General features: G+C 48.6%; 1 non-coding gene across 1 annotated transcript; it reads left to right on the top strand.

The window, feature by feature from the left end:
• Positions 1–3,713: 3,713 nt before the first annotated feature.
• Positions 3,714–3,832, top strand: LOC137500649 (5S ribosomal RNA). The gene has a single exon (XR_011018157.1). It is a non-coding gene; the product is annotated as a 5S ribosomal RNA (ribosomal RNA).
• The last annotated feature ends 11,447 nt before the right edge of the window (positions 3,833–15,279 follow it).

Consider the following 15,279-nt stretch of genomic DNA (forward strand, 5'->3'; position numbering starts at 1 on the left):
AGTTTTGTAGCCTGCAAGGTTGCTCAACGTTACGAGCCAACCAATAAGGCTGCAGTAAGCTTGCGCTCATTGGCTAGTCGCATGCAGCCCTCTCGGTCTTAAAAAGAATTGCAAGGGGCCCGCAAAATTTCAGCAGAGCAGATTTGTCAGCCATCAAGAGCGGATTTGTCAGTCAGAGCAAATTGTCAGCCAGCGAGCTGGTATCCTGCAAACCGACAGCTCGCCCCCAGCGCCAGCCAGACCCCCGCTAGTCGCCGCAGCCAGCCAAGGGACCGAGCGTGCGAGCACCCAGCTACTCCGCAAGCTCGCCTCTCTCGCCCGTCAAGCTCCGCCAGTCGCCGCAGCCTGCCCCTGGACCTCGGGTGGATAGGCCACCTGCCAAGATTTCCTGCGCGGTCCGTCCCTCCTGGTATATAAGGGGAGCCTACTGATCGCGGCCCAGCACTCCTTCGCCTGCCAAGCGAGCAGCCAGACGTCCAGCCCGGCCAGCTAGCCCCTTGCTAGCTACAAGAAGCAAATTTGTCTTACACCCGGTGTGTGCCTGTTTCGCGTCTTGTCCCGGCGTGATCCGTAACAACTAAACCTGACGCGACTGGTACCCCCCGGGTGCACCCTAGCCTTGGTCCTCCGAGGAGTTTGACCAATCAGTGCTAGTTTCCTATACTCCCGCCAAGCCCCCACCCTAACCTCTCCCCTTACCTATATCTCTTATTTCTTCGCCCAGAATATGGATAACTCCGGTGGATTGAGTAGCTGGGGCCCATATTCTGATTTCAATCTTCCTCTCTCCATCAAACTCAACCCCCCCCCTCCCCAACCTCTCGACTATGCTCTACTTATCCACCGTCCTAATGAAATCTCACCCGCCAGTTTGAAAACCCATCGTCTACTAATTGCCGCTGCCCTTATCAACAATAGTGAACATGTTTTCCTCATCGAAGAAGATCCTACCCATGACATTTACCTCCTCTCGACATCCGCGGAATCTGCCGCCATCGCCTACCTCCTTCTAACCTATCAGGGTCTTACCGTCACCCAATACGGCCACTCCGAAGAAGATGATTGTGAAGAGGACGAAGGTGTAGGAGAACCAACCGAAGAAGAAAACATCGCAGCAGCCAGCGCCGAAGAACATCCCTTCGAGCGTCCCTTCCATTATACCCATAACAACACCACCTTTCCCATTGCCTCCAAATGCAGCTTCCTTATTATCCCCCTCACAAATCCTGGACCCATTCCTCTCACAAGAAAAACAGTTATTGAGGCAATAGAACCTATCATGAGCAAGCACATAGCAATAATTGAAGAAACTCATAACAACCACCTCCTAATTACTCCCCTCCGAAACAAATCTATCCCTACCATTCTTAACAGATTGAAACCCCTGGACATCCCCCCTCCCATTCTTATGGATCCTGTTAATAACTCATGCAGAAGAGCCCTTCCCGATAGCAGCACTCAAGCGCCTATTACTAGCAATAAGCCTATACAAACTGACAGTATTCCCAATAGTTCCCATGAAGCCCAAACCGACAATATTCCCAATAGTTCCCATGAAGCCCAAACCGAGCCTACCCCACCGCCCCCGCCGCCACTTCCGTCACAACCGCTTATGCAAACAACTCCTCCGCCTGAGCCAGAACCTACAACCAATCAAATTCAACCGCCACCCAATCTCACCGCCAGCGCCACACAGACACGAAGAAGACGCCGCAGAAGACCAACACTGGAGCCCTCTTCACACCCCCAGCTAGTCACCCAACCACAAATGCCCCCCAGCCCACACCCATCCTTAATTACTCAATGTTACAACTGTCTTAAGCTGAATCACACAGCTGCGACATGCACTGACTCCACCAGATGCAATAGGTGTGGCGGCCCTCATCGTCACACTGATTGCCAGGTACCTCGACAACAGCCGAGGTGTGCTAACTGTGGGGGCAATCATGCTGCCTCTTACCCCGGATGTCCCTTCCTCAAAAATGCAATCCGTTCGCACTACAGGCATGCCAACCATCTCAACCAACCCTCTCCACCACTGAATCACTCCACCCTTCCATCCTTCTCACCAACCGTTCAACCTCCCAGCTACGACAATTCCACACTTATCCACCTGCTACTAAGCCTTCTCTATTCCCAACTAACCCCTCAAGCTCCACCAATGCCAAGCAGACAACTGATTGTTCATTAAACTACCCTGTCATCCCCTGTCAAGATTCCTGCCCTGACAAGACTCCTATCCTCACTAGACTGCCTTCTCCTTTTCTAACCAGGTAACCAACAGCAACAAGACCCTGCCACCTAGCACTATTAAACTAGAAAACTAATAGCACAGCGAAGAGGGGGGTTTTCATCTCTGACGTGGCGAACCAGTTTTCTCCACCGACAGATTGCTTTCTCCCCCCACTAGAGTAAATTGAGAACAGTGACTTCTTTCCCGTCTCTAGGGAACGACGCAGATACAGACGAGTAGGGGGGCCTTCTGTTGCCCCGGGGCTCTCGACCACTAGATATCAACAAAAAAAAAAAAAAAAAAAAAAAAAAAAAAAAACCGCAAAATTTACTTTCTAGGAGACATCCGAGACAACCATGCCACCCAAGACAAGCGGAAAGGCAGCCAAGAAAGCCGGCAAGGCCCAGAAGAACATCTCCAAGGGAGACAAGAAGAAGAAGCGCAAGAGGAAGGAAAGCTATGCCATCTACATCTACAAGGTGCTTAAACAGGTACATCCTGATACTGGCATCTCCAGCAAGGCGATGAGCATCATGAACAGCTTTGTCAACGACATCTTCGAGCGCATCGCCGCTGAGGCTTCCCGTCTGGCCCACTACAACAAGCGCTCCACCATCACCAGTCGGGAGATCCAGACTGCCGTCCGCCTCCTGTTGCCCGGTGAGCTGGCCAAGCACGCCGTCAGTGAGGGTACCAAGGCAGTTACCAAATACACCAGCTCCAAGTAAGGTGCCAGGTTTTCTGCCTTGCTGCATTCTTAACAAACGGCCCTTTTCAGGGCCACCACACCTTTAAAAAAAAGAGCAGCATCTGTTAGCCTTGTTATCAACTCCACTCTGATTTTATCTATCTGTCCTACTTCATATACATCGAAAGACAGTGCAAAACATTCAAATCATAAGCTAACGAGGGAAGAACTACTACTACTACTACTACTACTACTGCATTACCTTATTGCTAAAAATCCTCCTGCTTTGTCCTTTACAATGAAAACCAGACCAACCCCCATGGCACTACAGCCCCTAAGCAAGCAGGCTGAGTGGACCTCAAAGCAGCCATTAGAACGAGGTAAAATTCCTTTGCCTGGCCGGGAATTGAACCCGGGCCCCCCAGCTACGAGGCAGGCACGCTGCCCCTGCGCTACAGCGCCGGCCCCTTCACAACCACCTTCAGTAATTATTATTATTATTATTATTATTATTATTATTATTATTATTATTATTATTACAACCCTAGACACTTCCCGTGTGTGTGTGCGCGCGCGCGCCAGCGCGCGCGTTTTTTTGGGGTTAGGTTACGAGAAGTGGGGTTAAGTCGAGTTAGGTTACGTTTCGCCGCGGAGCGCGACAACCACCCGCGCCCGCTCCGCGACGGCGACCTCCGAGCACACCCCTGCACCATTGCCAACGCCCCCGCGCCACAAAGACCTCCAGGAAACTCGCTTTGCGGTTCGTATGGACGTTTCAAGCTCCGTTCTCTCGCCAACGGCCATACCATGTTGAATACACCGGTTCTCGTCCGATCACCGCAGTTAAGCAACATTGGGCGTGGTCAGTACTTGGATGGGTGACCGCTTGGGAACACCACGTGCCGTTGGCTCAATTCCCTTTTTACCAAGTTTCCCAGTCCCAGTACGACAACTTACTTTCAACTTTTGCCTCAGGCCAGCAGAAATTGCTTAAATCACGTTTTTTGTTACGTCTGAAACTAGCTAGACCTTTTGCTGCTCTTCGACCCCGTGTGGCTATACAGGAACGAAGCTTAGCGTAGTATTGCATTTCCTCCTAGGTGACCGGCCTAACCTGGCGGCGGCGACATCATTATTATTATTATTATTATTATTATTATTATTATTATTATTATTATTATTATTATTATTATTATTCGTGTCTCTCTCTCTCTCTCTCTCTCTCTCTCTCTCTCTCTGTGTGTGTGTGTGTGTGTGTGTGTGTGTGTGTGTGTGTGTGTGTGTGTGTGTGTGTGTGTGTGTGTCGACCTAGGGGACCCTTGCTGAGCCTAGCACCGCTTCCAATTACTCGTGCCAGGATTTTAACTTTCGTACCTCCTATCGTACGTCCCTATGTCTAAACTTGCTGTTCTTATTCTTTTAGGTTAGTGTAGCTTATCCTGCAGGCCTCTTATGGCACATAACATCATTCTACGTCCTATTTCTCCCAATATTAAGATTATTAAAGGGCGGAACGAGGCTTCCAAACTCCCCGCCCACCTTGAAAATCGCGAGGAAGGTGGTTTCCATGCAACGTCATCGACACTGTCGTGATTACAATGAAAGCCATGTCCTAGCAACCGACCGCGGCATTTAGCAGCCCCTCAAAGAGTCGAACAATTTCCTTTTATGTTCTTCCAGGTAAGTAGCTATTCAAATTACGACACGGTTCGGCAATAAGTTACAAGTTTGTAGTACGCTCGTGTCTCTCCCGGGCTTCCTTACGAACGGTAGGGCACCAGTGCAGTACAGTGGCCTACACACAGCCCGCTATCTTCGAAGTGCGTGTGTTGCGATGTAACGTAGTTTTGAAGCCTAGGAACTTGTAAAACTCTTTCATTTCTATCAAAGACGAGACGCCCTTCAAATAAGACTGAGAAGGTAACCTTTTGACGACAAGGGTTAGTTCAAAGAGTCGTGACGTTTTAGGTTAGGTGAAGGGAGGAAAGCACTCGTTTTTGTTGTTTGTACGTCAGCTGACCGATCTTTTGGCAAGTGATAAATTGAGTAGAACGAATCGGAACTCCGGATAGTTACTGTTACCGTCCTAGAATTAAAATTAGACCATTCTGAGCCCTACTTGACAGGTTCGACACCGGCTCACTCGCGTGATATTTCGATGGTCTGTAGATATGGGCGCATAAAAAGAACTCCTGCGGGACAAACTTCCGGCACCTCGGCATCTACGAAAGGCGTAAGATAATAGTGAACATAACCTTACTAGTAGTACCACCACCACCATTACTGCTACTAATACGACTATTACTTAAGGCAGTGGACAATTTCGAACTCAAGCAATAATGTGTCCATTTGCTGACCACCTGATCACTGCCTCTTGCCTTACTACTACAGGCTAGCGTTCAAGGAAAGAAAGAAAGAAAGAAAGAAAGAAAGAAAGAAAGAAAGAAAGAAAGAAAGAAAGAAATAAGTTACCGTTCTTCCCAAGTCAGGTTAGGATTTCTGCATCAGACACGGCTAGGGCTGATCGTGGATCTACTAATACCTAACATGCTCAATTGTGCACCGTTATATCATCACCAGTCGTGAAGTCACAGCTGCATCTTCTAATTACAGGGTAGATGCTACATATTTTGGGCAATATATAACCCAGGTTTGGCTTGGATAACCTAAAAATATTCAGGTACTGGGTCTGGCCTGGTTATATCAAGTGTCACCCTAGATCAGCAGGGCTAAGAATCATCAGGTCTCTGTCATGAATTTAAATGGCTTAGTACCCCTCATTATGGTGTACCTCTCTTCATATTTGAGGGAAGAGGAGTAAAACTTAAAACTTTATTGCCTGTCTTAAACCAACTGCTTTCTTTGGGGTATTGTCTAGCACAAACTTCTAAGGCGACCACATCACCCAGCCCGATGCTCGAATACTGCTTGGGCAGGGGTGTAGGTGGTGGTTAGTGGTTGCAAGAAGGGTCCTGGAAGGGAGGGATAATAAGCCAGTACGCCACTTGCTCTTAAGTCTGTACCTTTCATTATACGGTTTCATTAACTATTTTTTACACCTGCCCTGTAGTATGGTACCATTTAGTAAGAGGTCTCTAGAGTTTGGCCTAGTACAACCTTCAATGAAAGTAGTTTTCAGGAGTGGTTAGGTACCCCTATACTTACTTTCTTTCTTTCTTTCTTTCTTTCTTTCTTTCTTTCTTTCTTAGATTACAAGGTGTCGGTAAAACAGCTGATCGTTGCTTATGTACAAAAAAATGTTCATACATGGGCTTTCATTCGCTGAGGTAAATGATAATGATAATAATAATAATAATAATAATAATAATAATAATAATAATAATAATAATAATGGCAAGAACACAAAGGGTCCTTTTCTCTGCAGCTGATTTTTAGCATGAAGGACAGAGGCTGTCATGATGATGATGATTACCGAGTGATACCGTTAAGCTAAAACCCAGTAGGGGATTAATATTAACAGCAGGGAACGTTGTGCAGAATCATTCAGTAAAGATGTAATGGCAGGGGGGGGGGGGGAAGAGGGCGTTCAGTATAATACACCATCAACCCAAGTACAGTGCATATTTAGCTCTATGTTATGTTATGCTCTCTCTGCTCTCTGTACCTTTATTTGGCCCTACAACTTGTCTCACCAAGTGAAGGAGATCTTACACATAGTTACTGTACTGTACTTAATTTCACGCTGACTTCAACTGCTAGTAGGATACGCACGTCGAACCATGCAGAAACCTGCACGATTTCAAACGACTGCCGACTAGATAGCGACTAGGCCGAAGAAAGAAAGGGCATCTTATAAATCGAGAGCGACAATTCATTTTCGAGGTTAGGGTTACCGCATGGTTCTCTTAGCCAAAGAAATCATGAAACCATTTTGCGAGTAAAAACTGATGTTACCTGAATTTTGGATACAGTTATTACTACCATCATCATCATCATCATCATCATCATCATCATCATCATCATCATCATACGCTACTCTGTATGATGAAGGTGGGTAGCAAGATCGAGTCTCGGCGCGATCAGTTGGCTTCAAATTCTGCTTCACCTCGTTCAGAGTATACATATTCAAGGTAAAAACAAGAGCTTCTCTCAAAAAATAAACTCCTATTGAAGGGTCATTAAACACAACTTCTTCTTCTTCTTCTTCTTCTTCTTCTTCTTCTTCTTCTTCTTCTTATTATTATTATTATTATTATTATTATTATTATTATTATTATTATTATTATTATTATTATTATTATTTTCCTTTCTTTCTTTCTTTCTTTCTTTCTTTCTTTCTTTCTTTCTTTCTTTCTTTCAGGACCATTTAAGTGAGATGTTAGCTGTATGAGTGTTGCAGCACCTCAAACCTTTACATTTTTTCCTTGTAAGTTGTGGCAATGTCTTGCAGAGAAGTTTGTTGGGAAACCATGGTCCTTCCTTCCTTCCTTCCTTCCTTCCTTCCTTCCTTCCTTCCTTCTTTCCTTCCTTCCTTCCTTCCTTCCATCCATCCAATAAATCTGCTGAGTTGCTGTCTCAAAGGGTCTCTCATCCTAAAGAAATTTGACCGAAGGTAAGGGATGTTGCCAGGTCTATCAAACTGACAGACTTATCATCTCCTGGTACAGGAAATCTGTTCTTTGAAGAGTCTGGACTGACTGCCCCTTCCTCCGTCACGGTGTTCTCAATCCTGCCTTCGCAGCCCACTGGAGGCAGTAAGATACGACTCACAATGCCTCCATCCAGCAGGCGAGGGGTGAAGCCTCTCCTGAGGCGGTACAGGCTCTGTAGCGAACTGGAAATTTAATTATGCCCTAAGAAACATCTAGAGGTTCCCTTGGGCAGGCTGTCCCTTTTCCCAACCTGAGCTTTCGACCCCCGACAGGGGCTGAAAGCTGCTGGATGTGAGAGACTGTACAGAGTTGAGAGCCTTATAAATAGAGGCCTAAAGGCTAGGACTTTACGAGATTGGCGCTACCTGCAGGAAAGCAGGAGTCGAACGAGTCATGGAGGCTAGCTTCTAACTTATGTCCTTTATCCTGTAGGTCCTTTCAAGCAAAGCTACAAGAGGCAGATTACAGCAGGTCTGCTTCACTCTGTGGAAAACTACCTAAAGGCTGACTTGCCTTTGCTCTCACTCGGAAGGGGTTAGAGCCTGAGGATGGCCGTTCAGCTCCATTGCTAGAGGAAGGATTGGGCTTCCTTCAGGTAAGAGGGGGTCACTCCCGGGGGCGTCGCGACGACGACGGCCGCCCCTAAACGTCGGCATGGAGAGGCGGCTGGTGAAATGCTGCCCATCGAACGCACCTCCATCAGGACGCCCGAAGCAAGGTGACGAGTACTTCTGCCACCTGAGGAGCAGCGTCAAACCTTTGACTATCCCTTCCTAACCGAACCCTGATTGTAACCCACCCCTTAAAGACGCAGGGAGCACGAGAAAGGAGCTAGGAAGCACGTCCCCAACTTGTCGCCGCGCAACCCACCCGACAGCCAGCCACTGCTGTTTCCTGCGCGGTCCGAGTAGCCTGATACACTCAGATAACCAGGGGAGAGCGCGAACACTCGAACACAGGAACACTCGAACACGAACATTCACACACCTCGCCGTGCAGCCACGCTAGAGAGCGCTTCGGAGAGACCAGCCACGACGCCTGTTACTGGTTACCCAGACACCCAGCACACAGCCCGTCAAGAGGAGCTCACCGCCGCTAGCACTCGCTAGCCCTGTACAGCCAAGAAGAAGCCCGCCTAGTTGCCAGCATCGCCGCTAGCGCTCGCTAGCTGCGCCCCAGCCAAGAAGACAACTGCAGTCAACGGTCACTTTAGTGGCCACCGAGCTTATTTGTCTTACAGCTTGGTGTCCTGTGCGCGTGTCTTGCCTGTGGCGTAATCCACGTATAAAAAACTAGCCTGACACGACACAGGCAACAAGTTGAATAATACCCAGCCTGGTCCGCTACTGCGTTTGACCATTCCAGTATTTCTTCCTTACCTCTCCCAGCCTTCAACCAATAAATCCCAGCCAAGAAAAATCCCGCCATGCCCAACAAACCAAGATCAAGGAACAAGTCCGGTGGACCGAGTAGCTGGACCCCTGTTCCGGACCCTCCCAGAAATTACCAAACCAGAAGCAACACGACCCGTACCCGCTCGCCCCCCCGCTCCCCCATTAGTGAATTCATTGAGGTCTATACCCAGTATCGCAACAACAATACCCCCAGCCCGCCTCACTCTCACCCCACCGCCCGATCGCCGTCGCCTGCACTATCGCATAAATCAACTTCAACTACACTCTCTCACCAGGATCTCGAAAGCGCAAGCTATGAAGATCCAGTCCGTTATGTCAAGAATAATTCCATCTTTCCAGTTTCCCCCAAGTGCAGCACAGCACTAATCCCACTTGGTATCCAAGGACCTGTGCCTCTCAACCGTAGCACAATAATTGGTGCCATCTCAGACATCATCCCCACCCACGTCGCTGTACTAGAAGAGACGCATAATAACTTACTAATGATTACCCCTGTCCGAGACATTCTCATGCAGGACATTCTGCAAAGGCTCAGTACCCTCCAAGATGTCCCCCGCCCTATAGTCATTAACCCAGTGGACTCACTCCAAGATCCTGAGCCTGAAGAAGAAATCTACCCTGAGGATGAAGACGACATCGAAGAAGCAGAAGAAGAAGAAGAAGAAGAAGAAGAAGCCACAATAGAAGACCCTCCTTTCTTGGACTGCGGCGTCCAAACCGATTCACCTCCGTCCCTTGTGGACACCTGTTCTCAAACCGACCCTAAAATCACTTCCCCCTCAGCTACCACACATGTCCAGACTGACCCTGAAGTTCCCAACTCTTCAGCTACCACGCATATCCAGATTGATCTGGAAAAAACTGAAAATACTCCAATCACACCTGCCATAGAACCGGAGGCACCCCCTCCTGATCCGGAAAGCACTGAAAATTCTCCAACCACACCTGCCATAGAACCGGAGGCACCCCCTCCTGCAACCCTAAGCACTGCCACCCCCACTCAAAGGAGGACCTCACCTCGCCATAAGCCTACTAGTATAATCATGTGTTATAATTGTCTCCAACTACATCACACAGCTGCCAACTGTACTAACAAGGTTCGCTGTAATAGGTGTGGAGATCACCATCATCACTCCACCTGCCCAGTCCCTAGAAAGGAGGCCATATGCGCAAACTGCAAGGGCAACCATGCTGCATCCTATCCTGGGTGTCCCTTCCTTAAAAAGGCACTCAAGGCCCAGCATATTGCAAAAAAGCACTTACGTCACCAGCAACCTGCCACCCAACCGCAACAACCTTCACTACTCAGCCTAAAGATCCCACCACCTCCCGCCTACAACCCACCACTGCAACTCAACACACCTGCCATAGAGCTACTTAAAAGCCTCCTAACTCTCCTCACCACTACAGCAACATAAAGCCATTATCTCCCACGTCCAAAACTTTTTCACCCAAATACTGCATATAATAAATCCCAAATCTAACCTGCCCTACCCTCCTGAAATACTGGAAGATAGGGCTGAAAACTACAATGTCAAGATGGCATAGTCGAAAACTGAGAAGAACCAACTGAAGAACGAGGACAGCAAGTCGAAACAAGCAACTCACCAACCAGTTGGCATGGGACAAAGGACCCAGAAAGGTCGGCGGTCCCAAAAGATTTAAAACAAAAACCACGCGACCCCCCTTCGGGGGGTCACGTGGTCTCGTACACAGTCTGGAGCGCGAACACATTCTGATCGTGACCATGGCTGACACAGCAACAGCATCGGCAGCATCTGCACCCGCCTCGGCTCCGGCCCAGGCGTCGCCCAAGAAGAGCAAGGCTTCTGCATCGAAGAAACCTCGCACCAAGCCTGCCCATCCGAAAACCTCCGAGATGGTGGGCAGTGCCATCAAGAGCCTAAAGGAACGAGGTGGATCTTCTCTGCAGGCTATCAAGAAGTACATCTCTGCCAACTACAAGGTGGACTCTGAGAAGCTGGCCCCTTTCATCAAGAAGTACCTGAAATCTGCCGTGGCTTCCGGAGAGCTGGTCCAGACCAAGGGGAAGGGAGCTTCAGGTTCCTTCAAGCTCGCTTCGGCTGCCAAGCCGGAGAAGGCCAGCGCAGCCCCTGTCAAGCGGTCCGCTGCCCCCAAGGAGAAGCGCATCCCCAAGGCGAAGAAGGCTGGTGGAGCCAAGGCTGCAGCCAAGAAAGCCATTTCCAAAAAGCCTGCTGAGAAGAAGAAGGCCGCTCCTGCTCCCAAACCCAAGCAGAAGGCTCCTTCCAAGGCTAAGAAGGCCGCCAAGGTGCCCACTAAGAAGCCTAAGGCACCTAAGCCTAAAAAGGCCGCTAAGCCCAAGGCCTCGCCTAAAAAGGCTCCAGCAAAAAGGAAGTGAGGACATTTCGTGTTCTTGCTTCCTTCTACACGCACCTCTTGCTCTCGTAAGAGCAGAGGAAAAACGGCCCTTATCAGGGCCATCAATTTTATTCCCCAAGAGAGCATATTATGTCAGTCACTGTCCAAGGCTGGAACCCTGGCCTCTCCTATCTCTGCCTCCTAAACAGGCTAGTTTGTCTCATTGCGGGGCGACTCACTCTTCGAATTTCATTATTATTGTACTTGACTACATTTTTCTTTATCCTTACTTACTGCACTTTTGCTGTTGCTGTTGTTGTTGTTATTATTATTATTATTATTATTATTATTATTATTATTATTATTATAACTATCACCTCCTAGATATTAATTAATGAATTATTGTACTCAGTACTCAAGATTATTATTATTATTATTATTATTATTATTATTATTATTATTATTATTATTATTTTCTGTTACTCTTAGATTTTTCCTTGAACCTAGAGGAACCACTAGCTTTTTTTTTTTCTTTTCGTTTTCCTTCTATCCTAGACCAGAGAGACAATAACTACTCTTCTAGGAAATTTTGGTGGCCCTGAAAAGGGCCGTTTGGTAAAGCTCCAGCCATAAGACAAGCACCGGACTTAGGCACGTTCGCCACGGATGCGGCGGGCGAGCTGGATGTCCTTAGGCATGATGGTGACACGCTTGGCGTGGATGGCACACAAGTTGGTGTCTTCAAAAAGACCCACCAGGTAGGCCTCACTGGCCTCCTGCAAGGCCATGACAGCCGAGCTCTGGAAGCGCAGGTCGGTCTTGAAGTCCTGAGCTATCTCTCTCACCAGCCGCTGGAAGGGCAGCTTGCGGATCAGAAGCTCAGTGCTCTTCTGGTAGCGCCTGATCTCACGCAGGGCCACGGTGCCGGGCCTGTAACGATGAGGCTTCTTCACTCCTCCGGTGGCAGGCGCGCTCTTACGGGCAGCCTTGGTGGCCAGTTGCTTGCGCGGGGCCTTGCCTCCGGTAGATTTACGTGCAGTCTGCTTAGTACGGGCCATCACGTGCTCACTGTCGACTCGTCCCAGGAAGAATGGTGCGGGGGCTTGCTGCCCGGCTGTTTTATTGCTTCGCTTCCCCCACCCTCGGTAGCAGCTGCACTCCCATTGGCCGGGCGGTGCTGACGTCACCGGGGCCAGGCACTTTCAACAAAAGCGAGGGGTCGCGAGTGCCAGCCGCATTCTAGCTCTGAACTCGCAGCTCTACTGATCTATCATGACCGGACGAGGCAAGGGAGGCAAGGGACTCGGCAAAGGAGGCGCCAAGCGTCACAGGAAGGTGCTCCGAGACAACATCCAGGGCATCACTAAGCCTGCCATCAGACGTCTCGCTCGCAGAGGTGGAGTCAAGCGTATTTCGGGACTTATCTACGAGGAGACCCGTGGCGTGCTCAAGGTATTCCTGGAGAACGTTATCCGGGATGCCGTCACCTACACCGAGCACGCCAAGAGGAAGACTGTGACCGCCATGGATGTCGTCTATGCTCTCAAGAGGCAGGGACGCACCCTGTACGGTTTCGGTGGTTAAGTCTCCTCCGAGCGTGCTCCCGTTTGTGAGCATGCAGTATTTAAAAAACGGCCCTTTTCAGGGCCACCACTTACCTCTCAAAAGAGCACAGAGTCCCACTTACAGTACTCCTCTAACGTAGCTTGCGCTATTCTCCCTCTCAAAACAGTCATCTCCCCGAAACCTGCACGGAAAAAAAAGCCCTCATTATCAGTTATGATGTCTACATTTTAATGCTAACAAGAGAAAACAAACATTATCTTCCTTGCCGTGCACATCTGATACACAAAGTATTGTAAATATACTACTTTAAGTATCCTTTCCTCTCTAGTTAAGTGTGTGTTCTTACATGCATAGGTCGGTAGTATCCAGCAGTCAAGAACAGAATTATACAGCATTAATGAAATGAAATCTATAATGTACTTCCTTCTTCCTTCCCTTCTGAAAATTAAATATTAAGAGGGGCCTGGAGCTACTTCACTCATTTCCCCCTTAAATAAATAACCTCAAAGGTAAGGCTATTCTTGTGCTCTCCTGGCTAATGTTACAGATGCCCTCATATTTGCAGTGTCTCATTATTGTTATTATTATCATTATTATTAGGAGAGTTGTCTGAACTGCTCTATCACTTCAGGATTTTTCCATACTTCTGTAAGATAGCTATACCAGCATGATAGACAAACAGCTCTTATCTTAAGGTGTTGGTGGCCCTGAAAAGGGCCGTTTATTTATATTTTTCCGGTGAGCCAACGCCCTGACCGAGAACAGGAACTTAAGCCTTCTTCTCAGTCTTCTTAGGCAGGAGCACTGCCTGGATGTTGGGCAGAACACCACCCTGGGCAATGGTCACTCCGGACAGCAACTTGTTCAACTCCTCGTCGTTACGGATGGCCAACTGTAAGTGACGAGGGATGATCCTGGTCTTCTTGTTGTCACGGGCTGCATTGCCCGCCAACTCAAGAACTTCAGCTGCCAGGTATTCCATGACTGCGGCCAGGTACACAGGAGCCCCAGCACCCACTCGCTCAGCGTAGTTTCCCTTGCGGAGGAGACGGTGGATACGGCCGACAGGGAACTGCAGGCCTGCACGGCTGGAGCGACTCTTGGACTTGCCCTTAACTTTTCCTCCCTTTCCTCGTCCTGACATGATGCTCTGCTGCTCTACTTCGAAAATGATACCGAATCACTCTGCGCACCAGTTTTGTAGCCTGCAAGGTTGCTCAACGTTACGAGCCAACCAATAAGGCTGCAGTAAGCTTGCGCTCATTGGCTAGTCGCATGCAGCCCTCTCGGTCTTAAAAAGAATTGCAAGGGGCCCGCAAAATTACCACAAATTCACGTGGCATGTCAATAAAAATCTGAAAACCTTTTCGATCACCAGCGAGAATGATGTTGACCGCGCGATTGCGCACCTTAATAACAAGGTCTCCAATGCCCGGAAATACATCATTCGAGCAGCCAAAATTAATAATAATAATAATAATAGTAATAATCGTTCTCAGCACCGTCCTGGTTCTGAGGACGATACCACACCGGATCTCCTTAAGGATTTGATCCAAATTAAAAACAGATATAGGAAGAGATGGCAACGATTCCGGGACCCAGCTGACCGGGCGGAATACCTGGAACTAGCCCGTGAAGTCCGCAATCGCTTGCTGGAACGTAAGATTGAAAGATGGGAGGAATTCTGCCGACATCTTTCAGAACATGAGTCAGAACGCGACTTTTGGCGTGTCACTCGCGGTCTGACTCGAACCCAGGAACCCCGGCGTGCCATTCACGGCCGGCACGGCCTGGTGTTCTCCCCCTATGATAAAGCTGAGGCTTTCGCGGACACTATTGAAAGCCAGTGCGTAACTCACAATTTAGATAACGATGACGACGACGATGACGAGCGACGGACCCGTGAGATACGCAGAAAAGCCTTGGCTTTCGAAAGACAATGGACACCTGACTTCAACGTACCCGACTTCCAGCCTCGCGAGATTCGCAGGGTTATTAAAAATTTAAACGAGAAGAAGTCTCCCGGTGATGACAGGGTTTCGAACAAGGAAATCAAATCACTGCCATACAGGGCAGTAATTTTCTTAGCAACCATCTTTTCGGCCTGCATAAAACTGGGATACTTCCCTGACGTCTGGAAGACTGGTAAAATGATAGTCTTCCCGAAGCCAGGGAAGGATAAATTATTCCCACAAAATTATCGCCCGATAACCCTGTTATCACATATCTCTAAGATTTTCGAGAGACTTCTTCTCTCTCGCCTCAATGGATACCTAAACACCCGCAACATACTGCGACCTGAGCAGTTTGGGTTCAGGTCCAGGCGCAGCGCCCCCCTTGCGGTGCTGCGCCTGACACAGTATGTCACAAGGTCGTTCAATATGCGCCGTAGCGTGCCAGCAGTATTTTTCGACGTAGAGAAAG

The sequence above is a fragment of the Anabrus simplex genome, chromosome 4 (genome assembly GCF_040414725.1).
Source record: "Anabrus simplex isolate iqAnaSimp1 chromosome 4, ASM4041472v1, whole genome shotgun sequence".
Lineage (NCBI taxonomy): Eukaryota > Metazoa > Arthropoda > Insecta > Orthoptera > Tettigoniidae > Anabrus > Anabrus simplex.